This window comes from Ambystoma mexicanum, chromosome 7q (assembly GCF_040938575.1).
Source record: "Ambystoma mexicanum isolate Mex_15411 chromosome 7q, UKY_AmexF1_1, whole genome shotgun sequence".
NCBI classification, from domain to species: domain Eukaryota; kingdom Metazoa; phylum Chordata; class Amphibia; order Caudata; family Ambystomatidae; genus Ambystoma; species Ambystoma mexicanum.
In genome coordinates this window covers 45,098,203-45,125,389 of record NC_090941.1, presented here as the reverse complement: position 1 = coordinate 45,125,389, position 27,187 = coordinate 45,098,203, and the positions used below count along the sequence as shown (strand labels likewise).

Sequence of the window (27,187 nt, the reverse complement as noted above, 5' to 3'; positions counted from 1 at the left end):
CCGAGAAAAAGTCACCCGGAATGACCAACAAAATAAAACAGCAGGCAGTAATCAGAGAAGAGGCTAGTAGCCAACCCAAACCCCTCTTTCTCATTGAGCTCAACCTTTCTGACTCCTACTCCCATGTCCTCGCCACTCTGCCCTCAACTTTATTATTTGAAAACTACACACTTTTTTGCCATAAAATGCAAACCATAAGTAACAGATTGACTGTGGATGCTGAATGGTTTATCCCTTCAAAATGTACCAAAACGTACAGGTTGTCATTCCCTTCAAATGTTGCTAACCCCAGATCAAATGCATCTTATTTCTGCTGAATTTGAGACAGCCTACATCAAATTTGCACTTTTCCTGAATGTCTGCTAAAGTAATTCCCAGGGGCCCTGAAAAATGCCAGAATCATATTCATTAACTTTCTTTGAACAAGGGCAGATTGAAAATAGGGGGGTTAAAACACTACTTTCGCCAATTTCAAGCCTATTACTTACCTCCCTGTTTTGGCAAAGGTCACATAGAAGGCTTTTATCAGAGAGCTCCAGACTATCCTAAACGAACAACACAGTCTTCTGTGCGATCAGGCATCCTCCCTAGGCCCGAGACTTAGACTGTCCATAAAATGGTAGACAAAAAAGGGGGTTCTTCTGATCATGTTTGAGCTCTTGTCAGTTCTCAACACTGTGGACTACAAGAACTTCCTCCAGCAGCTGCACGAAGATGCCCACGCCTGTCCACCACCCCCTTCTACTGAAGTTGTTTTGGTCCTTGCTACAGTACCAGAGTCCATTTGTTCACATCGGACAGTTCCAGTCCTCTTCTAGGGACATTCGGTGTGGGTTCCCCAAGATTCACGACTGTCCTGGAGCTCTTCAAGGTCTTCTTGGTCACCCTCAAACATCTTCAGAGGTATCACTGTCTCCAATCAGTCATACACAGACAATACCAAGATGTACATGAGGCTCTTAAAAAAAAAACAACAAGGAGGAGATGACAAAAGCTGTGTCCAACTTCATGAAGCCGAAACAGGACATTGTTTTCGGTACCCACAAAAGGGGGACTTACAGCTTGGCCATATAACGGAGTGGGAGAAACACCAGCCACTAAAAGTGAAAACAATTCTAGCAGTATACTTCACAACAAAACGTCCACAGCCCCTTTGGCACAAGTAGCAGTTTCTTTCAACTGAAAAAGCCTACATGTCTTTAACCCTAACTATTCCCTGACACAAAGCATTAGTGATAGCCAGGTCTATTGAGGAGGGCCTGGACTACACAAATGACTTGGACTCTGACCACCCCAAGCACATCTTAGGCAAGCTCTAAAGGGTCCAAAATGGTGCAATATGCCGGGGGGAATTAGGTTACCGATGACAGACCTTGCCTGCACGGGTTCCTCAATAAAGACTGAATCAGCTTTAATATCTGTTGCCTGACCCTTGAACGCCTCAGTAACACAGTTCCCGCCTATCTTAAGGATGGAATTGGTCTCTAAACTCATCATAAATCCTACAGGATCCAGACAAAGCCCTTCTTTCCATGCCAAAGGCCAAAATATCCACAAAAGGCGGAAGCTGCTTTATTGAGCAAGCAACAAAAACCTAGAATGCCCTCTAGCACCGCCCACCAACCTCCAAGCCTTTGTAAACCATCTATTTTAGCCAGTTCGTGCAGCCAGATTATAGAACAAGGTTATCTGCCCCACGAGGCCCATTATGATAGTGTGCCGCAGACAGGTGTTGTGTTTACTCTTGAATAAATACACGTCGCACTTATGAATTAGAATAAGTATGTCTTCGGTTTAATCAGAGAAGCCCCCAGGAGGCCAGCTTCTTACAGCAACATCTTCGTGTATGGCTCCATCAACATTCTGGAACTATATACGAAGATGTCGTCATAGTTACTTTTCGCGTTACAAATAACCCAGGACTCTGTACGATGTATAAATTATAACAATAACAATATCCTCACATCTCCCCTTCTAAATAATATTACATATATAATGAATAAAAGTTTAAATGCAATACTGTAATGGATATAAATTCTTAACTTAACATTTCTATATAATTTAAAGGATACAATGAATATTCTTGTTACAAGGATGTGTAACATGAACCTGGCTCCATGTCACCAGCTCTCAAAACCTCAATAATACACATAGTCTTGTTTATGATTCCATTTTCTTCTTCTATGTCTTGGTATTGGCTGACATCTGTCATTCCTTTCTTCATGTGGATTCTCTTGTGTTTCCTTTTCCTGTGTCCTTTCTTCACACATCATACTTGGTTTGTCAAGTTTATCCTTGAAAGTCTCGTCTTTTAATGTCTCTCCATACCAGCCTTGTTCTCTTTTATTTCTCATTACCTCCTCCTCCTTTGCCAAGACTACATTATCACATGACCATTTCTTGCCATCCTCTAAAATCACAGATTTCTTCGAACATTCTATCACTCTTTGGGGAGGATGAAATCTTGACTCTCCCTTCCTTACTTGTTTCGGTTCTCTCACCCTCACCCAATCACCTTTTGCAATTTGACTCTCTTGAACATGTTTTTGCTTGTCATAGTATCTTTTATACTCTTCTTGTTTTCTTTTTACTTTGTTGACAATGTCTTCCAAGTTTATCTCTTTGTTTCTTTTGTTCATCATCCAAGCAGGACTAAGCCTATTTGTAGATATCCTCCCTCTCATCAATGTGAATGGAACCTCTTCAGTCACCGAATGTGGTGTAACTTTGTATGTATTGAGAGCTTCCTTGAGTGTCTCTTTCCATGGTAAACCATTCACAATGGCCAATTGAATAATGCCTTTTATGAAGCGGTTCATCCTCTCCACTAAACCGTTCCCCATTGGATGGTATAAGGCCGTAGTGCTGTGTTTAATTGCTCTATCTTTCAGAAACTTTTGAATTTCTACAGACATAAATTGAGCTCCATTATCTGACACAAGTTCTTGCGGTTCTCCTTCTCTGTTAAAGATTTCTTCCAAAAAATTTCATTATTTTGACAGCTGATACAGAGTCCTCAACAACACCACACTCCACCCACTTGGACGTGTAATCCACCAACACTATGAAGTAAAATTTTTGTGATCCCAACGTTTCATACGGCCCAGCTATATCAATAGCTAATTTTGTCCACAGCGTACTGGGAATATTCACTGGCTGCAATGGAGTTGCATGTGTCGATTTGCTCTTGTCACTCACTGCACATGCAGTACAGTCTCTGACCATAGATTCCATTTCACCCCACATGTTAGGCCACCAATAAACTTCCCTTACTCTTCTTTTAGTTAACATTCTACCCACGTGGCCTTCATGGGCAATGTCCATAATTCTTTGCCTCAAGCTCGTCGGAGGTATTATGCGATCTCCTCGATAGACACATATTTTATCACTAAACAACTCGTTTCTGAATCTCTCCCAGGACTTTAGATTGTCATCAGAATCTTTCCAACCACTCTCAATGGCTCTTCTCAACATTTCTTGTTCAGGGTCACATTCTCCGGCCTTCATCCATTCCTCCTTTGAAAAACCTGGATGCACATGAGCTATGATACAGTCCATGTTTTGTTCTTCCTCAATTACTTCTTTGTCCTCATTATCGCCTATGACCCCTTCACACGGTAGGTGAGAAAAACAGTCTGCTACCACATTGTTTCCCCTGGAGTGTATTTTATGGTCACATTAAATTGCATGATGATCAGCGTCCATCTTCTTATACGTGGAGATGTCATGTGAGGATTTTTCGAGTTTAAAACATGAAGTGGTTTATGATCTGTTTTTATATCTACTGGAATGCCCCAAATGAGACTTTTTTTTATCGTCGAATAGTTTCTTTCAGCACCTCTTAGTGTCCTTGAGGTAAAAGCAATTGGAACAACTTCACCTGCTTGTATTTTTTCCAGTACACCTCCTAGACCTATATTGCTCGCATCAACAGATATTCTTGTCTTGGCATTTGAATCAAACATCTTTAACGTCGGTGCTTTATTGATCAATGTTTTGATTTGCTCAAATTCTCTTTTGCATTCTTCCGACCAATTAAACTTTACTCCTTTGCACATTAAACTTCTCATTTTCTCAGTTCTATCGGAATAATGATCAATGAATTTCGAGTAGTATTCTGTCAGTCCCATGAAACTCCCGAGTTGATCTTTGTTCTTTGGATCATACATTTTAAGAATGTTGTCTACCAATGATTCTTTTGGCATAATTCCATCAGCATTTATTTGGTGTCCCAGGTATGTTACTTCACGTTTCTTGAGCTTGCACTTTTCAATTTTGAGTGTCATACCTTTCTGTTGTAGAACCTGTAGCACACCTAATAACTTTGCATCTTGTTCCTCTTGAGACTTCCCTGACACTAAGATGTCATCTTGGAAATAGTGTACTCCTTGTAAACCTTCAAATAAGTGATGCATTAATCTTTGGAAGACTGCAGCTGCTGAAGCCAACCCAAAAGGCATTCTCTTGTATCTAAAAGCTCCAAACGGTGTTACAAAAGAGGTTAAGTGCCTAGACCCTTCCTCTAGCACCACTTGGTGATATGCCGAAGATCGATCTAACGTCGTAAAATACTTTGCTGGCTTCATGGTGGTCAACATTTCCCCAATGTTCGGCAAAGGATGTCGATCTATCCAAATATTGGCATTCAAGTCTCTTAAATCCACACACATTCTGATAGATCCATCCGGTTTCTCCACAATTACAATCGGGGATAACCACTCTGAACTTTCGATTGGTGCGATGATGTCCTTTATGCATAACTTTTCTAATTCAACCTTCAATGCCTCTCTGGTACCAATAGGTATGTTCCTCACTCTGTGTACCACTGGCTTTGCACCTCTTTTGAGTATAATACGATGTTCAAATCCTTTGAGTACTCCAATTTTTTCATTGAATACTTTGGGAAAAGCCTCTGCCAAATGTTCTGCAGTATCACAACTGTTCTCAGTAATGCATAAAATGGGCACATTTTCGCCTGGATGAATTCTGATTTTCAAGGATGCCTGCTCCCACCATCCTACTATCGAAAATCCATTCTCAGCCACATACAGTCTGCAGTATGTCTTTCTCCCTTCAAAGTTGAGGTGTCCCCAAACAAAACCTATAATATTGATGGTTGTTTTTCCATAACCTGTTGCATTAATCTTTGTCATCTGTAGCTCTTCCATCTTCTTATTCAATACATTCACGTATGTCTCTACATCAACCATCGTATACGGAGAACCAGTGTCCACCATCACTTGTAACGTTATGCCATTTATCTCCATGGGAACCCATGGTCCCACACCCTTTTCACCTGGTGTGATGGCAAGTATTTGAACTCTATCCTCAAATGGATCTGCGACTGACAACAAACTGCTTGGACCACCAATTTCCTCCAATGCCTTTATACTCGTCATTGCCGCACCTCTGCCCCTATTGTATCAACCAGAATTTCTCCCATAACGTATGTTGAATCTACCTCTTCCTCTACTGTTGCGACACATTTTTCCAAAATGTCCCAAATGTCCACATCTGTAACATTCTGCTGACACAGCTGGGCAATCTATTTCTGCATTGGCATGTTTATACCATCCACAATTTAAACATCTGTTATTTTGTCTAAATGTGCCTCCTCTTTCTTTTTTGTCTGACCTGACCAGCCTTTTAACCATGGCAATCAATTCTTCTTCTTGAGTGCTATGCTGTCCATCATCCATATCTTGAACTGATTTGATTTCTGCATTCTCTAGTTTGTTTTGAACCTCCTTCATACATTTTTCACCCAGTTCAATTGATCTGGCAATTTCAATTGTCTTTTCCAGCGTAGGGTTCTTAGCCTGCCACAAACGCTGTTGAATGCGTGGATCTGCCACGTGTAGAACCATCTGATCTCTTAAATATTCGTCTGCCACTCCTGTGAAGGCACATGTGGCCATCAATATTCTCAGTGCTTTCTTCTTTACCTTGTTTCCTAGTAAAGAATCTATACCTTTCCAATACAATATTAGTTTTATTTCCGAAATGTTTATTAAGTTTGGATATCGCTGTGTCATATTTCCTGGCACCACTCGAAGATTCTCCCCAGCTCTCCTCATCATGTTCCAAATCAGGCAATGTCCTAAAAATCCTTAGTGCCTCTGCACCAATACAATTGAGAAGTGTAGCCTCTTTTTGCTCATCATTGAACTTTGCGCCCCCTATGGCCCCGAGATACACTTGAAAATTATCTTGCCATTGTTCCCAGGGGCATGTTGGATTTCCTGGTAGTGGCAAATACTTTATTGGGGCAGCTATGTTCTGCATGACCACTGTTTGTAGCACACACAAAAAAAAAGAAACGTCTGTATCCTGTTAGGTATATATTGGCTTCCTGCTTTACTCTACTCCACCTCCACTCCTTTCTATAATCGTATACTGTTTACTAATTAGTCTTGACATGTGAGTGTATTTATGTGCTTCCAATGTCCAATTCTGTATTTACTATTATTTTTTATATATATATATATATATATATATATATATATATATATATATATATATATATATATATATATATATATATATATATATATATGGTTGTTAATTCTCCCCATTGCCTCTGCTAATTCGTCGCATTGCCTCTGTAACGCTCTCCTCATGCGCATTTATTTAAGCTCTCATGTTACTTTCTCTCTCCTTCATTGAACGTGTTACGTCCGTGTTGCTGCTATCTAGACGCGTATTGTTCCCCGTTCCTATGATTTTGCCAATATGGCGGCACACACGGCACGCACGAGGGTCCTTTCCTCTAGTGCTACCGGCGGTTGGACCGCTCTCGCGCAGCATTCATATGATGCCGATCAAGTAAGACGAATTAAAGTCTTTTCCTTTTTATAATGAAATGTACTGCTTATTTCGCTGCTCACCTTTTTCCAGCAGCGCTTTTGTTTCTCTGGTGACGCGTCTCGTTTCGATGATTCACTCTTCGTCAAACGTAGGATCGTTTACGATTACAAATTTTCAGCCGGGGGCTTCCTCCAGACAGCTGACTCCTCGTCGCCAATTGTTGTGTTTACTCTTGAATAAATACACGTCGCACTTATGAATTAGAATAAATATGTCTTCGGTTTAAATCGGAGAAGCCCCCAGGAGGCCAGCTTCTTACAGCAACATCTTCGTGTATGGCTCCATCAACATTCTGGAACCATATACGAAGATGTCGTCATAGTTACTTTTCGCGTTCCAAATAACTCAGGACTCTATACGATGTATAAATTATAACAATAACAATATCCTCACAACAGGCATCATTTGTTAAAGAGTATCATTGATGTGCAGATTTCTGTGACACCTGGCAATATTTTGCAAAAAAGACAAAGTATTAACAAAGCGGTTTTGCGATTCTTTTTCTTTCCCGTTGTGTGAAGGCAACATTTGCAATTCACTGCATAACTCTGTTGCTAAACTTTCTTTATGGGCACACCTGGGATTTCGTCCAAGAGTTAAGGGCCCACCCAATAGCATATTAAGGAAAGTGGACTTCCTCCCACCCCAAACAGGAACAAAAGGCATTCATCCTGTAACAGCCTCTTATGGAACAAGTGGGTCATTAGTCGAGGGCTCAGAAGGCCAGGAGAATATTTCTATTTGATAGCACAACATTTCTCAAATGAATTTCAACAGGTTTTTTAGCGGTTGTGGTGGTGGACGAAGTTGTTCTGATTTTTAAGAAATGTGCATGGCTTTTATAAACATCATAGAGATTTTGAACTCTGTTCTCAATGAAAATGTATGCAACTGCCAAGATATATTGAATGTTCTGAAGAATGCAACCCTACTCTTCCCCCCCTTTCAAGACTGCTTTATTAGAAAGCCCGACTTCATAACTAATTGACCTCCATGGAGGAGATCCAATGATTAGAGCGGTAAGACATCACGCAAGTGCCAACAGTGCACAGTACAAGGCCCAGTAACCAGTGGTGTCGCCAGGAATCAAATTTAGGAGGGGCACAGAGGGGGCCAAAGACAAAAGTAGGGGGGCACAGCCAAAAGTAGGGGGAGAACATGGTCACTGCTCGTCTTAGGTAGGGGGGCACAAGGAGGGTGCACAGGGTGTCACAGGGGGGGCTATGGCCCCCCCAGGCCCTCCCTAGCGACACCACTGCCCGTAACATACGTTGAGATTCATGCCCAGCTCCCACATTTCCCAAAACGATTCAGGTTGTAATTGATTTGTAAAGCACTTATACACAAGTGAAGTACTTCAAAGCACTTCACTTGTGCTTGAGAAAAATATATTAAGAACACAAAGAATGGAGATGTGAAGTGGGAGTGGGGGTGCGTGACAGGCTATGCAGGGGGGGCGTGTGGCGCAAAGGCGTAGTGAATTATGCATTGCAGGGAGACCTAGATGGACAGTGCGTATGAGCAAGCCAATATAACAATTGGGGAACACTCAGAATGAGACATACAACAGTTAGCCCCCAGTCGTGTGGCAGGAAAACACTTAAGTACCGCCATAGTAAGAGAGAGGCCTAGCGTGGCACAGGCCTAGGTACACACAGCAATGCATCAGGGCAGTGAGTGCCGTAACATTTTCCGATCCCCTCTCCCAGCCGAGGCATTAGACAAAAAGGCCTTCCGGGCTGAATTTTCTCATGTTGCAGGCCTGCGAAATCAGAATGGAATGCGACTGTCCAAGTAACAAGTCGGCTGCACTCACCCCGAAGGACAAACCCACAGGAGATAGGGCAGAGGTCTTGAGCTGCCAAAGCTGCCCAACCCAGATTTAAGGGGACGAGTGCCCCCCAGGAGAATGGTCACTGTTGGAACTGCCAGATGCCCACAGCCAGAACTCCTAAACCCCTCAAAACCTGACTGATCAATGTGGTCCTGGGGAGACCCAGGTGAAGCTCTAGGGAGGGGTAGCTGCCAAGGGGGAGCACAGAGCACAATGCCCAATGATGTGTACTACGAGGTGCACAGGGCGAGGCCAACAAATCCAGCCTTGTGACAGGGAGGCATGGCAGGGGTGCCTGTGTGTCTGGGATTGCCAGAGATGCTTCTTCATTCTACAAGGCTAGTTTGACCTCAAGAGTATCCACTAAGCTCAGGTCAATGTCCTGCTGCACATCACGTGATTCGACCCCTGGGGAGGCTAACATTCTCAGATGCCTGCCAACGCACAAAGACCTCAAGGTGGCGGGGCACAATACCACGTGCTGGGGGTTGGAACAAGCTGGGAATGGCCAATCGGTCTAGGCACTATACAGGACTGACAGTATGTACTGAGGGGAGAACCAACGAGGCTGGGGAACAAATACTGTAGGCTTCTTGCATCATGGACGACGCCACTGGCATTTATAATGTAGTGTTTGCTTTGAACTAACTCAGAGAGCTCCCTGGCAGTTGGGTTCTAAGGAGTACACATACATTTATATGCCTTCAGTACAAAAAAGAAGGTGGGTCAGGTGCGCACTCCCGGTCCTGGTCAATTGAACCTGTTGCACAAAATATAATAAGTAGCTGGGTCAAATCCCAAAATGGACAAATATTCACAGGGTTAGATCCCTTCTGCTGCAAATCAGGTACTCAGTAATAACAGGGTTAGATCCCTCAGCTGCAGTTCTGTGGTCTGTAGTTGTTCTCCTCCTAGCGCTTTCTTATCTCAAATAATCATCAGGGAGGCTGTTGAGCAGGTGTGTCTAATTAGACTCAAAGGATTCTGGTAGCTGTAGTGAAAACGTTTTTTTCCGTTCAGGTGACCAGCAACCGACACCCCTCCAAAGCACAAGTCCTTCCCAAATTTGGGGGAGGGGAGAGAACCATCTTTATGATTCTCCAAAGTGGGGCACAGTCACCCCGTGGCGCTGCCTCTGGAGCCCGGGACTCCCATAGCATTCGGTACAAAAAAGAAGGTGGGTGAGGCGCGCACTCCCGGTCCTGGTCAATTGAACCTGTTGCACAAAATATAATAAGTAGCTGAGTCAAATCCCAAAATGGACAAATATTCACAGGGTTAGATCCCTTCTGCTGCAAATCAGGTATCAGTAATAACAGGGTTAGATCCCTTGCTGCAAATCAGGTATTACTAAGTACCTGATTTGCAGCAGAAGGGATCTAACCCTGTGATTTTTTGTCCATTTTGGGATTTGACCCAGCTACTTATTTTTTACAACAGGTTCAATTGACCAGGACCGGGAGTGCGCGCCTCACCCACCTTCTTTTTTGTACTGAATGCTATGGGAGTCCCGGGCTCCAGAGGCAGCGCCACGGGGTGACTGTGCCCCACTTTGGAGAATCATAAAGATGGTTCTCTCCCCTCCCCCAAATTTGGGAAGGACTTGTGCTTTGGAGGGGTGTCGGTTGCTGGTCACCTGAACAGAAAAAAACGTTTTCACTACAGCTACCAGAATCCTTTGAGTCTAATTAGACACACCTGCTCAACAGCCTCCCTGATGATTATTTGAGATAAGAAAGCGCTAGGAGGAGAACAACTACAGACCACAGAAATGCAGCCGAGGGATCTAACCCTGTTATTACTGAGTACCTGATTTGCAGCAAGGGATCTAACCCTGTTATTACTAAGTACCTGATTTGCAGCAGTAGGGATCTAACCCTGTGAATTTTTGTCCATTTTGGGATTTGACCCAGCTACTTATTTTTTACAACAGGTTCAATTGACCAGGACCGGGAGTGCGCGCCTCACCCACCTTCTTTTTTGTACTGAATGCTATGGGAGTCCCGGGCTCCAGAGGCAGCGCCACGGGGTGACTGTGCCCCACTTTGGAGAATCATAAAGATGGTTCTCTCCCCTCCCCCAAATTTGGGAAGGACTTGTGCTTTGGAGGGGTGTCGGTTGCTGGTCATCTGAACAGAAAAAAACGTTTTCACTACAGCTACCAGAATCCTTTGAGTCTAATTAGACACACCTGCTCAACAGCCTCCCTGATGATTATTTGAGATAAGAAAGCGCTAGGAGGAGAACAACTACAGACCACAGAAATGCAGCCGAGGGATCTAACCCTGTTATTACTGAGTACCTGATTTGCAGCAAGGGATCTAACCCTGTTATTACTAAGTACCTGATTTGCAGCAGAAGGGATCTAACCCTGTGAATTTTTGTCCATTTTGGGATTTGACCCAGCTACTTATTTTTTACAACAGGTTCAATTGACCAGGACCGGGAGTGCGCGCCTCACCCACCTTCTTTTTTTGTACATTTATATGCCGACTAGTAATTACGGACTTTGGCATCCATACCATTATGTCCTTTCCCATCCGTTGTCTCCTGTTATATGTGCACACTGAGGCCCACGGGCGTGTTGCACTTTATAAGAACCAAATAATAATAATAACGATAATATTTCTACACTACCCTCTGGCATTTTTCTTTTTGTATACAAAATAAACCTTGTTATCCTTGCAAGAGGTGCACCAAGACTTTTTTCTCAGAGGATTGTCTTTTATTGGTCTGGTTGTTGGGGGTCTCACATACACAACATCTCATTGATATGAAAGACAGATGCTGGGAGGGGACACACTGGAAACAAGCCAAAATACTAAAAGGAGAACGTGAAAACGCCAAGGCTTTAAAACGCGGCCTGTTCTTATTTTACTTTCACAAGGCTCAAAGTGCTTTTCAGTACTGCCTCTTAACCAATCACATGTCGGGCCGAGGGTCCCGAAAAAGAGATGTTTCACGGCATAAGCATCATACGTGGCTGGTTATCATTGGCGTCAGGATGTGCAGGTATTTTACAATACTCAATTAGTAAAATCACAAGTATACATATTATTGTTCCTCTTGAAGAAGAGTGCAACATTTACTATTTTCAACAAAAAAACAAATCTTTTTTCCGACTTCTTAGGTTAAAGTTTCACTGTCCAGACATTTCGGAGGCTGGCCCCTCTTTTTGCTGTATGGACATAGCAGGCACAGTCTTTCAGAAACCCTGGGGCCTTCAAGGAAATCGGAAGACATCGCTATTGACCGACCCTCAGATCACGAGATGTTATGGCTTAATGTGAATAAAGCAGAGTGGGTTTAAAATAAAATAAAAAAAAAGACTTGGGTTTCAAACAACATGGTTAGAAAACAGTATCTGCACATTGACCAACAAATCCCCAAAATGGAAGCCCTTTATTCTGCGGTAGCTCAAGGTGTTATACTCCGATTACACTAGTCCCACCCAGCGCACTGTTCACTCAGTATGTGGCCATACAAGTATGGCACACAGAGGGACCACCCACACAGCAGATGCCATTCCCCTCTGTGTCCACCTCATTCACCGTGCACACCGGCCACTATGAACTCTGTCACATCTGACAATCGGCTAAGCAGCCCCAGATTTCTGTGTGTGGATACTACAGGTTTAAGTAATACCTAATGGACAAAACAAGCCTCCACACTTCAAGTGTATGTTTGAGCAGATCTCGAGCGCATCACGCACGCATCACGCGCCCACTTACTAATGTCAGTTCTTCCCTGTAACGTACAAGAACCTGCCCACATCAGTATGTGCTAATTCAAAGGAGCATCAGGTATTTGGCCTTTTCCGATCTGGATTATGTCTTGATCAACATTGACTCTACAGGCATGCCAACTACCACATACCCATCGCCCAATTTTACCTGGACAAATCTGTTAGGTGCGTTTAAGCTTTCCCCTCCTAGCAACCTTTTGCATTGTCTCAAAGACCAAGGTTGGGATACATCTACCAGGGGCATTAAACACCACTCTACGGAAAAGCTCTGTGAAAAACTTGAAACGACCTGCAGTGTATGTTCTCTGCCTTTGGGAAAGGTGAGACTTTGGCCACCAGGATGCAAGAATGCTTAAAACATGGTAGGAGTAAAGGATTCACACACAATTTAGAGGAACAGGAATCAAACTGTAAGCTAATGAACATGGGATATGAAAGAAAAAGCGGAAATCAAGGTGGGCGGGTAAAATGTTGCTTGGGTGAGGTGGAATGATACCATGACTGAGGCAGAGCGATCGCACCAGCCGGCTGCTTCAGAGCGGGAAATCGCTGAAACGTATCTAGGCATGGGAAAACAGTAGGCGACTACTAAGCGTGGCTTCACAACATGCCTCAAGTGTATTTATGTCTCAGTCAAAGTTGCGTCAGGCTCTGCCAGATGAAGGCCTTGGCTTAAGAAACAGGTCTTGTTACTTTTAGAGGAGGACCCATAGAACAACAAGCTTTTGGCCATGCTCATCAAGGCAAAAGCAGCAGGCGCTCAAGGGCCCCTCTCAGCGTGCATGCAAGAAAACTTAGTGTTGTCTCAAAGAGGCTACTTGGCTGGCTTTGAGCAGCGTCACTTTTAAAAAGGAGTTGAAAACAACTTTGCTCAAAAAGGCATAATTGCTGCACTTTTTTCAACTGGAGAAGAAACTAGGCTTGCTACAGGCGAATGAAGCAACATAATATTCAACGAGCGCGGGCTTGCAAAGCAAACTCTGGTTCACGGAACAAAGGATGGAAAAATAAATGATGACACCTACCCATCAGGGGGTGCCCCGATCTCACTATGAGGTGGGGGGCAGGAGCTTGTGCAGCTAATACTATTAAAATGTTTAACAGATGTTCCAGGCTATGAGGGCATTGACCACTTGACAGGCTCAGAAGGTAAACACATTACATAATTTCAAAGTCAAGAGGAGGAAAACAAATCAAAACCGTGATGAAGGCAGAGCACACACGAAAGCAAAGCCGGTTAAAATACAATGTTATGATAGAATTTGGAAAGGCTTTTGGGTGTGCGCTGCTTCTTCTGAAAATGCAGCACCGTCGTGTATACTGCTCGAGATGCTTCAGAACACTTGCCCAGCACCCCGTGCTGGCATTTTATGGGATAAAAACGTGGCATTCAAAGCTCTAAACCTTTTGTGTTACCAAGGCGGGTGAATACACCCGATTTGGGCGTATAGAGTGGTGGAAATGGAAAAAATGGTAAAGCAGGATCCCACAAGGGCCAGGGTGGAGTTTGGAGGTAGTGGCAGTGTTCCGAGGGGGCAGAGTCAACTGATTGCAAGGCGGGCGACTCCTGCCAACAGCGTTTGAGCTGAGAACTATGGGCGTTCCCACACATGTGTGGGCAGAATGCTCACAAGCAATCGTAGATTTTTGGGCATACGGCTTATTGTATCTGAATTGACAGTTCATGCGTTTATTTATTTATTTTGCATTTTTAAAGCACTGACACAGCCCTTAGTTGTGGATTTACAATGCACTTAATACCCAGAGGTTTCTAAGCGCGGACCCGGGGATCAAACCTTGTTGCTTCGTGTCGTCTTGTTTCCAAGGCGAGCACCTTGCTGCTGAGCTATCCTCTTTACCACCACTACCTGCATTGGTCCGTTCTGCACTATGAATGGCAGTGGTTACACTACACAATGTGAGTCCAGTGACCACTAGCTACCCACCTCTACCACACCTCAAAAGGACTGCTTATCACAGAACATCAAAGTATGTCTGTCACCACGATCAGAGAAGTATATTTAACATATTTTAATCATTATTTTCTCAACATATAACAATAAAAGATTTAAAAAAAAACCATAACAGCGTTCATCATTAGCAAAGAACAACGATGGAAAAAGAGAGAAAGACCATTTTGTATATAACATCTGTTATAAATACCAATTGATTTGCAGTTGCTAAACATTCATTGGTTTGTGTGATGTTAGTAGTGATGTGACTTGTTCACAATACAATTATACGTCAGCATGGTATAATGGCGTCTACAATCTGATTTGTTTCTGGGGCAAAGGACAACCCTGTTGCAGTCTAAAGCTCATCAGAGGTGTCCCGAGACCCGTCTTCAGGACGCAGTAGGTTAAAGTGTAGGTTACACTGGCATCAGGGAGCCTGTGTGTCAGTCTAGTAACCTGAGAGGTAAATAAACACACATAAAAGGATTTTTACTACAATTTTGATCAAAAAGTGGTGTCATTATAATTTATGCAAAAGCAGGAGCCTATTTGCTAACCTTGTGATGGTTTCTGAGGGTGTGGTGGGCGAGGCGATTGCGTTTGTCAATCTTGTTCTGACGGCTAACAAAATCCGTCCAAGGAATATAGGCTGTGAATCAATACACAGAATTTGTGAGTCAAAATGTACTCCTCAAGTGGTGGCATATATGCTCATATATACAAAAATGTATATTTACCTTTTTGGTGTATGCATCAAACAGGCTTTTTCGATCCCGTGTTGGGTGTATGTCTTGCGCATGAGTGGTGGAGTGATCAGCACACTACATGTCCCACAGTGCTGCTGGACATCTATAGGAGTTAAAGGGCATGTCATACATACGAGTTTGTTATATTTCTTGTAAAACTCCAGATACTAGAAAGGGGGCCCACTTACTTAGCCACTGCCGTGAGTTTCCCAAATGTTGTCTGGGTTATTGTTCGTCCTATTCGAAGTTGTCAGTTCGCCTCACGTCTACATTTGGAGTGGATTCCTGCAAGGGTACATAAGAGCGGGGGACCAATCAGCCCTCTATGCATTTAGGGATGATCATATATTTGATTTCATCCCGTTATGTCCCGCTTACCTTGTGTAACGAAGTGGGAGATGGAAAAGAGCCGCTGGTTAGTGCAAGCCTCGCGTTCACATTCGGGAACGACTGTCGGCGGTATTGTAATCGCAGTATTGAGAGCGAAGAAGGACGATTTCTCGCTGGTAAACCCAGCTGCCATTTTAGAGTGGAAAGGTGTGTTTATTGGAAACACTTAATGTCATCAAGCCCGAAGATGAGCAGGGAGGCAAACGCTCTCATAGTGGTGATTATGAACACCTTAATGGGATAAATTACATATAGGGCGCCCCAAAGTGATTAAGCAACACTGATATTTACTTGAGTCAACGTGACAGGTACAGAAGTGAACCCGATGTCCCATGTTTACTGGTTCATCGTATATGATTCAAAAAGTCATCATACATTATGCTGGTGAAAACTGTATGCTCCTAAGCGTCCAGCGGGGTCCCTCACGACTCATATAGCTGTTGCCTAAAACTATGTGTTCAGCGTGTCATCCCCTGTTGGTAAGTGGGCAGTAGTGCCCCAAGTGAGTGTATTGATCATTAATGGATAAACCGATTCCATTCTACGGCAATGTTTAGGCCAGATCGGACTGTATTAAGATTATAAATCCATTTTTGTTCCTATTTTTTAAAGGGACAAGTCTCTGTTGCCCCCTCGTGGATGGGCTTTGGTAGTTTGTATCACAAACCAGAACATCTCTTCACAGGTGTGTTTGGCCTCTAGATAGTGGGCCACAAGTGGTTTGTCCAGGATGCCGTTACGAATGGCTGAACGGTGTTCACCAATTCGCACTTTGACGGGTCTGATAGTTTTGCCTATATACATGAGTCCACATGGGCATTTTATCCCATAAATGACCCATTTAGTGAGGCAGTTTGAAAAAGATCGGTATTTCCACAGGCGACCATTTAGGTCAATTTGTTTCAGGTTTTTGGTCAAGTGGCAAACTGAACATCGTCCACATGCATAATGTCCACTCACTGGTGGTAAACCCCATAGTGTGGGCTGAGTTGGTGTCTCTTTGTTATTTGTCGGGTAGGTATGTACCAATTTATCTCGAAGATTTGGCATACGTTTAAATGCAAATCTTGGACATTTCGGTTGGAAATCTTCGGTTTGGACAGTTTTCCAATTTTTTAGTATCACCCTTCTTAGGTCGTTGCTCAGAGGAGAAAAAGATGAGACACACGTGATTCTTTCATCTTGTGGTTTTTTATATTTCTGTAAGAGGACTTCACGATTAGCATTTTGTGCTCTTTTCATAGATTTTTTATAATTTTTCTTGGATATGGTCTGTGTCGTAGTTTTTCACTCAGTGCCTAGCTGTTGGTCTTAAAGTCAGCAATTTCGCTGCAATTCCGTCGAATTCTAAGGAATTGTCCATAGGGGAGGTTTTCCCGTAAGCTAGCTGGGTGGAAACTGTTAAAGAGTAGTAGTGTGTTTTTATCTGTGGGCTTCTTAAATAGTGTCGTCCCCAAGTGGTCATCCTTTTCGAAGATTTTCAAATCGAGGAAAGCTATGCTTTCACTACTATGGGACATAGTGTGCTAAGCAAGGGACTCTCTTTTGTACCCACAAAAATTGCAGATAAATTCACTACAGAAACAGAAATGAGAAACTTCTTCAAATTGATAAGGCTCGAGTATTTCTTCCGCAATCCAAAGGAGGGGCCCACCAGAGAGGATAATCTATCAGGATTAAAATCTCCCTCTTCTTTCACACCCATATCAGCCATGATTTCCCCTGAAATTTTGACCTTTGAAAACAAAGTGATAAGAGAACTCGACCATCTCTTTTAAAAAGAAAAATAAACAAAAGGATAATCTCACAGGGGCAGAACGCAAAGCACAGAGATCTTGAAAACAACAATTTATTTGTAATAAAACCTGCCGATAAAGGTGGGGGAATCGTGCTGTGGGATGTGAACGCATATAACACTGAAATTGATAAACAACTGGGAAACCAGTTGCAGTACCACAGATTAACAGGAAACCCGACCGCTGGACTGACGGAGGAAATCATGAGCCTCATGAATCATGCACATGACCAGAAGTGGATCTGCAAAGATGAATTTATGTTCTTGACCAAACCCAGTCCAACCATTCCGGCCTTCTATTTGTTACCTAAAATGCATAAGAATGCGACCATTGCTCCAGGCCGCCCTATTGTATCAGCAATAGGATTGTTGTTAGAGCCCCTTTCCATCTATGCTGACTCTTGAGACCATTTGTGTCAAAGATGAAATCGTATATACAAGATACAACAGCTATGATACACACCATTGCCAGTTTACATCTAGAGGCCAATGATATACTTGTCACCCTAGATGTTGAATCAATATATACTAACATTCCACAGGACCATTGTATAGAAGTTCTGCACCAATATCATGAGAAAAGGATTGATCTTACAGTACCCTCTAACTTTATCATTGAATGCATTAGGCTGGCACTGACAAAAAACTTCTTCCTATGTAATCAAACTTTCTTTCAACAAAGACAAGGTACATCAATGGGGGCCACATTCGCACCAGATCTGGAGAACTTGTATATGGACTTTTATGAAGGAAGCCAACTTTATCTATACGGTGACCAACCCTTTCCATGAGCACATCACCTCTTGGCACCGTTATATTGATGATGTCTTTATGCTCTGGCACGGCAGTTATGCTCAGCTTGAATGCTTTCTTGAATGGTTGAACAGACAAACTCCTACCATTAAATTCACTATGTCCCATAGTAGTGAAAGCATAGCTTTCCTCGATTTGAAAATCTTCAAAAAGGATGACCACATGGGGACGACACTATTTAAGAAGCCCACAGATAAACACACACTACTACTCTTTAACAGTTTCCACCCAGCTAGCTTACGGGAAAACCTCCCCTATGGACAATTCCTTAGAATTCGACAGAATTGCAGCGAAATTGCTGACTTTAAGACCATCAGACAGGCACTGAGTGAAAAACTACGACACAGACAATATCCAAGAAAAATTATAAAAAGTTCTATGAAAAGAGCACGAAATGCTAATCGTGAAGTCATCTTACAGAAATATAAAAAACCACAAGATGAAAGAATCACGTGTGTCTCATCTTTTTCTCCTCTGAGTAACGACCTAATTAGGGTGATACAAAAAAATTGGAAAACTGTCCAAACCGAAGATTTCCAACCGAAATGTCCAAGATTTGCATTTAAAAGTAGGCCAAATCTTCGAGATAAATTGGTACATACCTACCCGACAAATAACAGAGACACCAACTCAGCCCACACTATGGGGTTTACCACTAGTGAGTGGACATTATGCATGTGGACAATGTTCAGTTTGTCACTTGACCAAAAACCTGAAACAAATTGACCTAAATGGTCGCCTGTGGAAATACCGATCTTTTTCAAACTGCCTCACTAAATGGGTCATTTATGGGATAAAATGCCCATGTGGACTCATGTATATAGGCAAAACTATCAGGCCCGTCAAAGTGCGAATTGGTGAACACTGTTCAGCCATTCGTAACGGCATCCTGGACAAACCACTCGTGGCCCCCCTATCTAGAGGCCAAACACACCTGTGAAGAGATGTTCTGGTTTGTGATACAAACTACCAAAGCCCATCCACGAGGGGGCAACAGAGACTTGTCCCTTAAAAAATTGGAACAAAAATGGATTTATAATCTTAATACAGACCGATCTGGCCTAAACATTGCCGTAGAATGGAATCTGTTTATCCATTAATGATCAATACACTCACTTGGGGTACTACTGCCCACTTACCAACAGGGGATGACACCCGGACCCCATAGTTTTAGGCAACAGCTATATGAGTCAAGAGGGACCCCGCTGGACGCTTAGGAGCATACAGTTTTCACCAGCATAATGTATGATGACTTTTTGAATCATATACGATGAACCAGTAAACATGGGACATCAGGTTCACTTATGTACCTGTCACGTTGACTCAAGTAAATATCAGTGTTGCTTAATCACTTTGGGGCGCCCTATATGTAATTGATCCCATTAAGGTGTTCATAATCACCACTATGTGAGCGTTTGCCTCCCTGCTCATCTTCGGGCTTGATGACATTAAGTGTTTCCAATAAACACACCTTTCCACTATAAAATGGCCGCAGGGTTTACCAGCGAGAAATCGTCCTTCTTCGCTCTCAATACTGTGATTACAATACCGCTGACAGTCGTTCCCGAATGTGAATGCAAGGCTTGCACTAACGAGCGGAACCGCGCGACGGAAGCAGCATTTTCCAGCGGCTCCTTTCCATCGCCCACTTCGTTACACAAGGTAAGCGGGACATAACAGGATGAAATCAAATATATGATCATCCCTAAATGCATAGAGGGCTGATTGGTCCCCCGCTCTTATGTACCCTTGCAGGAATCCACTCCAAATGTAGACGTGAGGCGAACTGACAACTTCGAATAGGACGAACAATAACCCAGACAACATTTGGGAAACTCACGGCAGTGGCTAAGTAAGTGGGCCCCCTTTTCAGTATCTGGAGTTTTACAAGAAATATAACAAACTCGTATGTATGACATGCCCTTTAACTCCTATAGATGTACAGCAGCACTGTGGGACATGTAGTGTGCTGATCACTCCACCACTCATGCGCAAGACATACACCCAACACGGGATCGAAAAAGCCTGATTGATGCATACACCAAAAAGCTAAATATACATTTTTGTATATATGAGCATATCTGCCACCACTTGAGGAGTACATTTTGACACACAAATTCTGTGTATTGATTCACAGCCTATGTTCCTTGGACGGATTTTGTTAGCCGCCAGAACAAGATTGACAAACGCAATCGCCTTGCCCACCACACCCTCAGAAACCAGCACAAGGTTAGCAAATAGGCTCCTGCTTTTGCATAAATTATAATGACACCACTTTTTGATCAAATTTGTAGTAAGAATCCTTTTATGTGTTTTTCTTTACCTCTCAGGTTACTAGACTGACACACAGGCGCCCTGATGCCAGTGTAACCTACACTTTAACCTACTGCGTCCTGAAGACGGGTCTCAAGACACCTCTGATGAGCTTTAGACTGCAACAGGGTTGTCCTTTGCCCCAGAAACACATTAGATTGTAGACGCCATTATACCATGCTGACGTATAATTGTATTGTGAACAAGTCACATCACTACTAACATCACACAAACCAATGAATGTTTAGCAACTGCAAATCAATTGGTATTTATAACAGATGTTATATACGAAATGGTCTTTCTCTCTTTTTCCATCGTTGTTCTTTGCTAATGATGAACGTTGTTATGGTTTTTTTTTTAAAAACTTTTATTGTTATGTGTTGAGAAAATAATGATTAAAATATGTTAAATATACTTCTCTCATCGTGGTGACAGACATACTTTGATGTTCTGTGATAAGCAGTCCTTTTGAGGTGTGGTAGAGGTGGGTAGCTAGTGGTCACTGGACTCACATTGTTTGATGCACCCCTCCTCACAGACCATAGCCCCCTGTACAAATAATTGAGGAAAACCTTTTGCTCACAACTCTTCTGTATCAGTGGTTACATTATGCCAATGAGTCCGAAAAGCAAGCAACACGTTGGAGAGCGAATGTATTCTCTAGAGTTGAACATTCATTTGGCTCAGAACAAGGCCGTCAAGAGCGTTCTTGGTGTAGGTGGCCATTTTACTCCCCATAATCAGGCCAATGCTGGCAACACAAATCCACAGTGAGTAACAGGCACGCAGGCGTCTTATCTGTCGCGGCCAACCACACCGCTGGCCGAGGTGGCTGTAGAAGTGGCATGTGCCACAAAACACTACTACTTTGGGGTCTACTCTGATAAGGGCCTTACAAATAAAAATACGTGTTTTTTATTTTCGGGAATTGCTAGCTGAAAAACACAGAGTGCAACGAAAATACCAAGGTCTTACAATTGAAATAGAATTTTTGCATTAAAATATAGAATCAAGAATGAGAACTTGCACTTTTAAACTTCCAAAAGCAACCATTAAAACACTCCCACCTCCATATTTTACCAAGAGTCTTGGCAGCAAGATCACCAACGCATTATGGAACATCCAAATGATTACAAGAGATTGCATTACAAATACCGCCAATGTATTGCACACAGAAGAATCTATGAGGGTAGCCAATGTATTGCACTTGGATGGATAATCAGGGTAACCAATGTGTTACATTTAGATGAATTCATGAGAGTAGCCAATGCATTGCACTTAGAACAATGCATGTGGGCAGTCAACGTGCTGCACTTAGAAGAATTGAGAAAGGTAACCAACGCATTGCACTCTGAAGAACTTTGAGGGTAGCCAATGTGCAAATCGCCCCTGCGCCTGCTCTCCTCCCACATACCTCGCAAGTACCACATCTGCCCCAGAAGCCAACCAAACTACACACGAAACACACAAAACACACATCCAAAATAACAAACATTTGCATACAACAAACCATTCAAGACACTAGGCCTTACCCCTTCGGATACAGCAAGCCAGTGCACACAATCAAAACTCACTTAGGAAGCCAACACGCACAGACGCCAGTTTCTCCTGGTTCTGCAAGCATCAACAGAAGAGCACAACCTCTATCCTAGCCCTCTTCCCTCACCAACCCCCCCTCTTTACAGAGCCACGTGGGTGCCTGGAGACCATGCTCATGGTAACGGTGCTCGGTATAAGGCAATTAAAAATAATACGAACATTTTCAGTATCCATATTGGGTTATGGATTAAAACTACATTTCAGAAATGAAGGATGAAATGATAGGAGGGTAAAACAGCTACAGTTAGTCAAGTGAGCTGTTCATCAAGAACTGCAGAGTTATTTGTGAATACAAATGTTGCCCCCTTCCTAGACCGACCAGCTGGGACAACATTACGCCAATTTGTCGGACAACATACCAGCACTGCAAGAACACAGAGTGCCTGGCACAGTATAAAAGCTTTAGAACATTGCACATCTTTTGTACTTGTGTGGCTGGTGATATAAAGAAACTATTCAAGGTGGTGGCGATAAGGTGTTGAAATGGACTGCAAGACTGCGGATCTAGAAGCTCCGAGCTGGCAAGCGCAACCTGCCTGTATTCTAAAAAGATCCTCATAGCAGGCTATATGGATATGCACCTCAAGCAAAAGGTATCTGGTTGTTCGACATTCTTGAAACATTGCCGATTTTGGCTAAAAAGCAGTGCTTAATTTGTGGGGTTGTTTGCAAGGGTCAGTCCTGGCACTTGATTTTGAGCCCTGGCACTTATTGTCTGAGACTCACTTTAATATAGTTGCCAACATGATCAATTCTATTCTGTAGGTGCTCATCCAATCCTGTTTTTTTCTTTGTATTCTGGGATTTGTAGTTCCACTTTTCCCATTATAAAAACAGACTACAAATCCCAGAATGCAAAGAAAAAAAAACAGGACTGTATAAGCACCTACAGATTGGAATGGATCATGTTGGCAACTATGCTTTAATTATGAAGCAAGACGACAGAGCACCACAGGTTCGATCCCTGGGGCCGCGCTTCGAAACCTCTGTGTATTAAGCGTGTTATAAATAACCTATCATATCATATCAAATATGTCGACAATGTGGTGGGCAGAATGGGTGGTGGCAGCAACAGTGCGAGTGCTAGAAAATATTTGGGCCCAGGCACTTATTTTACAAATTAAGCACTGCTAAAACGTCCCTATCCCTGCAGATTTCTTTTGACATTCTGTAAGATTTTGGTGCTATACTGGTTTCCTTGGAAGCCAACATGTTCCAGCGTGAATTTGCATACCCACACAGTCTGCCTCATTCGGGGGCGACATCGTTGCTACAGAGCTGCTTGGTGGGCGTTAACATTCATCAATCTACATCTAAAGCTGAATCTGGAAACAATGCTGATCTTAGAATCGGAAGAGGGAGAGCAACACGGCATCCTCCAGCTTTTGCTTGGTTGTTATAGCAACCATTACAGCCGCTTAAGGAGGAGCGGACTGTGCTCACAGGCAAGAAAGCGAGGTTTATTATAGTATGCGTGGGAAAAAAGTCGTACGGGTGGTGGGGTGGGGGGGGGGGGCATGCTGGCGCCTGCAGAAGACCCACGGACTGTCCTCCACCACAGCACGCTGTTGCAACGATGGGAAGATCAGACTGTGCGAGCGAGTGCGCCGAATCCATGTGTAGAAACAGCAAGCGCCCACCCAGGCAATGGCAGCTTTACATATGCAACCCTCAGTGGCAAGCGGAACCGCAGACACGTGAATCGGCCTCGCTGCAGGACCGAACTCAAGCGGCCACACCCGCCTCCACTCAAGGCAGATAAAGCTGCGCATTACGAAACAGCGGCGGGACAATACACAGGACATTAGCTTCAAATGCAAAGTCCGCCAGCAAACACGGCTATAGCTACTGCTACTTGTCTGCCCAATAGGCAGTAGCATGGGAACCACATCAATCAAAACGTGTTTTAAGGACGGCCATTTCTCGGTGCGGATTGCGGCCCATTGTGGGCGAGACCATGGGGTGGGGTCAGCAGCAGACTGAGCACAGAGAGCCCCTGCCACCCCATCACACGCTGCTAGGCCTGACACATCCAGACCCGCGTGCCATACTCAACTAGCTGTGGTAGGTAGTTCAGCATTTCAGGAATGTTCAAGCGTACAAAAGTTGATGCTGGCATAATCAGGCAAGCCCATTTTTATATTTACTTGGGCAAGCAAACCGTATGGCACACATGTGGACTGGGATGAGGTGATGAGCAGTGGCACCACAGGACTAACCCCCCTTTTTTTAATGACACTGCTTTCCACCACAAGTTAAAGGTGTCGAATTGAAGGTTGTAAATTAATCATGCAAACTAGCATTTCTCAGGGCACCCTTGCATACCACTGATAGGGGGCGGAGCCAAGACTGGTTTGCAAGGCTGGTGTGTTGGCGCAGACCAGTTACACAATGGCGCTATGTAAGGCTGCCCCGAGCATTAATCGTTTTGATGATTCATTCAAAGCATTGCCCTTAGGGACCACTACACACAATTAAGACTACAGGTGGCAATACAAGTTTTACCTTTGGTACAAGCCTGTACTACTATGTTAAGGTGGTAGCAGTAGTGGAGCAGCCAGGCCTATCTCAAGTGTATATGAGCAGTAGCAGCGATTACACAAAGGGACCACAATTACTGTGACTCAAGCAAACACTGACTCAAGGTTTCAGGTAGAAAAATATAAGAACATTTATTTTTAAACCATTTGTTATAAACACAACACTTCTATTACTTCAAAACCACATGTAAAATATACTACAACCAACTAATTCACTTTGGTACACTCTAACTCAAGGTAAGTACCCTGTGTTTTAACGGAGCAGTGTTGTGAAACAAAAGACATTACCGGGAATACACTTGCAATCACTTTGACAGTAATGACAGTTCGGTATTACTAAATAAACGCGTATCCGCGGCAAGAATTGTTGCCGGAGCAAAAACACACTTAGCACCTGGGTTAACCAGAGAGAGTTGGGGGCAGAAATCATAGGCAATACTTTTGTCAAGGCAGACAGAATCAGAGAACACTATTTGACGGAAATTCAAGAGTCAATAGGCCGGAGTCAATGTCAAGTGGAACCGGGTTCCTGTTGTCGAGGATCACACAGTCAGACAGTTCGAGATTCAACGTTGCCAGGAGTACTTAGATATTGTCAACAGAGGAAGCAAAAGTTATAAGAAGGAGGGAAGACAAGGGCAAGCCTTGGAGATGAAGAAAAGGGATTCACCCCAATTCCCCAAGCAGAACACAGTACCTTATTCAATGGAGAAGCTGGTGCCCTGGCAGTTGTTCCTGTTGGTTTCCTGCAGACCCACGGTTCCTGGAGCTTCGGTGCGAAGGAGGATGTCTGGAGGGGTCTGCACCACCCAGGGATGAAGCTGGCAGCAGTGATGATGAATAAAAGGTGTGCTCCTTAAAAACGGGAGAGGCTTTTCAGATGGATATCCGGACCACTACAGCAGTGTGCAGCGATTTCGACCAAGAAGAGGATCTCTTGGCTGTGGAAGATGAGCTGGTTATCCCCACCAAGCTCAAGGGAAGAAGGCTCCGGACTGGATCTTCTCTGGTCGTCGAAGGGTAGATAGCTCAGGAATGCAGCAGGGCTTCAACGGGACGGGGTAGTTGCAGCAGCCGTCTTCTTCTCAACTTCTCTGTGGTTCCTTGTAGTTCCAGTGGCGACTCTGACTTCTAGCCCAAGAGACCTGCCTTTTATGCAAAAATCCCCCATTCACACAGCCTGGCTGTCAATCACGCAGCAGGGGGGTTGTCAGGCCCGGACAACCACCTCAGCCAATCATGGCAAAGTGCGACTTGGGTTTCCTAGGATACCCTGTGCAGTGGGTGACTACACCCCTCCCTCACATTCAGCCCACCTAGACACCCAGGCGCCTGGAGGAGGGCTTCTGAGTAGAAGCCCGCCAAAAGACAGTGAACAAAGAAGGCAAACCTGGTTTGCCGCGCAAAGTAAAACACAAGAAGGACTTTAACAAAAAGAAATGGTGAATAAACCCGACCAGAGCCAAAAGAAAAAGTATTTGGTCAAGCGGGTTTAAGTTTGAGGCTAATATAATAGCATAAAACAATACCACGTTTATCTAATTTAATCGCGGTAGAAAAGTTAGGGTAGACACCACTGCCACCAGCCAAGTCTAAATGTTAAAAGAGCGAAACAATGCTCTTGGAGGTACAGATAAAAGGGGATATGGAGTAACCCTTTCCAGTACTCCATGTAAGATATGGTGTACTGGATCTGTGGTTAAATGACTAAGTTAAGTTAATGGCAACTTTACCCTTTTCTGGGGGACTGTAGTCAGCCCCAGAAATGGAGTCGGTGAGAAGTCTAAAAGACAACCCTGTGTCACTGCACTGAAGGTGCTGTGTAACACACAAAAGAAGGGGACTACTGAAGTGGTGTACTCCAGAGTTCACAATCACAAGAATAGGCAAAAGACACATGGCAAAACATGGGTAAGTGTGGGGGAAAAGCTCACACTCTTACCAAGTGAAAGAAAATAAACTTCAGAAGTCCAGCAAAGCTGCTGGGGGACTCACTAGGTGAGGGAAATTAGCCATAAATGAGAATTCTCCCTAACAGGGCTTCCTAGACTGATCCTACACTATCTCAATAGGTTGACTAAAAGGGATAATGGGGGTGTGCTTTTCAGACACACTGCCAAGTTTGGTCCTGTCACATCCACATACTATACACCCTCTCTGATGCTTCCCTCTTACCACTTTCTTCCTTCCAACTTCACCCACCTCAACTCATACTCCCTGTTGTCTTCTCCCATGTGCCTCCAACAGCTCTCATTCCTTCTAAGTCTTGCATCCACCTTTTGCGGTTACTACTTTCCACACCACTACTACACCCCAACTTCTAAGATGCCCCTCTTTCACCCTCACATTTACACCCTACACTCTCTTTCCTAATTGCTTTTCTTTCACACACACATCCAACAGAGTACCACTTGCACCCACTAAGCAATATCTCACCTGCTCCAAAATCACCTCCACACAAAACTGTTTAAACCCACCATAACTTTGCTGGTTTATGCTAAACATGCCCAATGCTTAACCACAAAGTTATCAGACTATACTGAAGGGTGAAACCAGATATGCACCGTCTATAGATCTGTTAACAGCCTTT

General features: G+C 43.6%; 1 protein-coding gene and 1 long non-coding RNA gene across 4 annotated transcripts in view; one reads left to right on the top strand and one right to left on the bottom strand.

Annotated features, from left to right (window-relative positions):
• Nucleotides 1-27,187, bottom strand: part of GPM6B (glycoprotein M6B) — a 394,200-nt gene that overhangs the window by 312,927 nt on the left and 54,086 nt on the right. The gene's annotated exons all lie outside the window — the stretch shown is intronic.
• Nucleotides 19,736-27,187, top strand: part of LOC138528048 (uncharacterized) — a 205,444-nt gene continuing 197,992 nt past the window's right edge. Inside the window, exons 1-2 of the long non-coding RNA XR_011284102.1 lie at nucleotides 19,736-19,807; nucleotides 19,901-19,997. This is a non-coding gene — a long non-coding RNA (uncharacterized lncRNA). The remainder of the gene's footprint in view (nucleotides 19,808-19,900; nucleotides 19,998-27,187) is intronic.